We start from the raw sequence: 2,417 nt of genomic DNA on the forward strand, positions 1-2,417 counted from the left end.
TATGCTGAACTTTTTTATTCTTTCGCTCTCGCGCGCGCTACAACGTTCTATCTTGTTCCATCTCATTTTCAAACATTATCCTCTCCTTCTTCGTTCCCTAACGCTTCTAAGGTATCGCGCGCCCCCACTTCTTAACCAACGTACATCAGGGCCGCATCGCGGGAGTAAAACGTCACATATTGGGAATCATAAAAAAAGTATCTTCGAGTATGCAACGGCAATCTTGACTTGATAAGCGCATGTGCTCGCAGATGTTGCAGGTGAATTTGCAAGTGAAATTTGACATATCCATCTTATCATTTCGAAGTTACTTAATACTTTTTACGTCGGACGAGAATAAGCTCGATACAGTTATATAGCGTGCTCGAATTCGGATCAAAAATCAGCGAAGCAGCGCGATCGATGCTCATCGTTGGAACCACCAGCGGTACGAAAAGTGAAGGCGGAGGGGAAATTTAAGCGTTGGAGGCGCCTCGAGAGAGTTGCGTGGCTCCGGAACTGCGCGAAAGGAGGAGCGCGGTGAGAGACGCGAAAGGAGGTGAAGAAGGAGGAGAGGAAGGAGGGGGAGGAGGAGGAGGCCGAAAAAGAGGAGGGAAATATACGCATCGCGATGGACTAGGTGGGGATCGCGGCATTGCGTGGTGGCAAAACGCACACTGAGAAGGGAGAGAGGGGGTCCGAGAGGGAGGCTCAAGGTCGCCGTGGGGCCGCACGCGCGCCTTAGCCACGCACACACACGCATACACGCGTATCCCGAGGCGTTGCGCACGCACACGGTGTATATACATCGCTGCAATACGGGCGTGTGCACGGATGCGCGCGCGCGTGCTGCAGCGTAGGTCGCAGGCGTGTGCGTGTGCGTGTGCGCGCGCGTTTGCCAGCGTCGTAATTCGGCGCTCTTATGGCGGCGGTATTATGTCATCGCGTTCGTGCGGCGGAAAAACAGAGCTCTGGTCCTCTCAATCAGAGCTCCTTCTCAAAATTATATACAGGACAAAGGGGGTGTATCAGCAATTCTGCTTTGGACTCCGTCCCAAGAAAGATGCTGCAGATAATAAATGGATACATATCACCTCTTTTCTCGTATTTTTCTCACTCGCCTACGGCGTCTTTATTCGCGTAGAAACTTGGCAAAAAAAAAATTCGACGAAGTGAGCAAAGATAAAAATAGACGCGGCTCCAAATATCCTGCATTCACGTAATACGCATAAGCTTCCGTAATCGCGCGATACCGTAATTCGATATATTCGTCGATGGCAGCCGGTTTGCATGATCGAGCAATGCGAAGCAATCTGCTTCCGCTTCTATAAAAAATTTGGACAGCTTCTAATGAAAAAAGAAAAAGGAAAATAAAGTGGAGAAGCATTTACCTTCATCATAGGGATGGTTGAATACGACGAAACCGATGACGATAGATATTGCCTGGCAAGTTTATGGAAAAGGATGGTTATTCGTGATGTCGAGTGTTAACGCAAACGAGGGGGAGTCTCTTCTGTATGAAAATCGCATATCGTGGCTCGACGAGAAAAACACGCACGGCGCCTGAATTAGTGAATGGTATTTTCCATGGGGCGCCTTTTAGCAATAAACGCGATCGCTGTTATACGCGGTATAATATAGGTATACTAGGAGAAAATCACCTTCGTTGGTTTCTTCCTTTTTTTTTTACTTTCAAGAAGGAAACCGTATTAATGCATTATGATGAATACCAGCCTATCCCGATTCGATTCAACTAAGCAGCACCGCGTGTGCTTGATACGCTCAATGCGCTTTGAGAACGCGCTAGCGCTTTCATAGGAAGTGCCGCCGTTATTACAGTTAAATTGAAGTCACATATGGGGGGATATCAGCGACAATTTAATCGTAAAGATAGATGGGAGTTTCTAGTCTTAATTCCTATAACTATGCTCACGATGTCGAATGCAATAACGCTACTATATTAAAAACATACATTTTCATTGAACTCATCAATCTGTCTAATTAACGAAAATTCACAGCACACAAAATGTAAATTAGCCCGATAGATATAAATAAGGAGAAAATATTATCACGTCTATAACTGACTCAGAAATGATTAATATCAAAAATAAAATGTGAAAAATAAATTCTGTGGAGAAACTGCTTTAGAAAAAATATTCATAGCCCAGATAGCACACAATATTTACAAAGTATTTGTAAATATTTATAAGACTTATTTTAAATATGTTATAAATATTTTTGGGTCTTAGATTGCACAGATTATAAATATTTATTATAAATATTATGAAATATTTATTGTAAATGTTGCAATAAAAAAGTTATGAAAATACTTAAAATAAGATATTATAATCCAAATAAAAATACTTACTAGTAATACTATTTATTTATATTTATCATAAATATCACATATTTATATAAAATATGTATAAAATATTTAT

This window comes from Atta colombica, unplaced genomic scaffold (assembly GCF_001594045.1).
Source record: "Atta colombica isolate Treedump-2 unplaced genomic scaffold, Acol1.0 scaffold47, whole genome shotgun sequence".
NCBI lineage: Eukaryota > Metazoa > Arthropoda > Insecta > Hymenoptera > Formicidae > Atta > Atta colombica.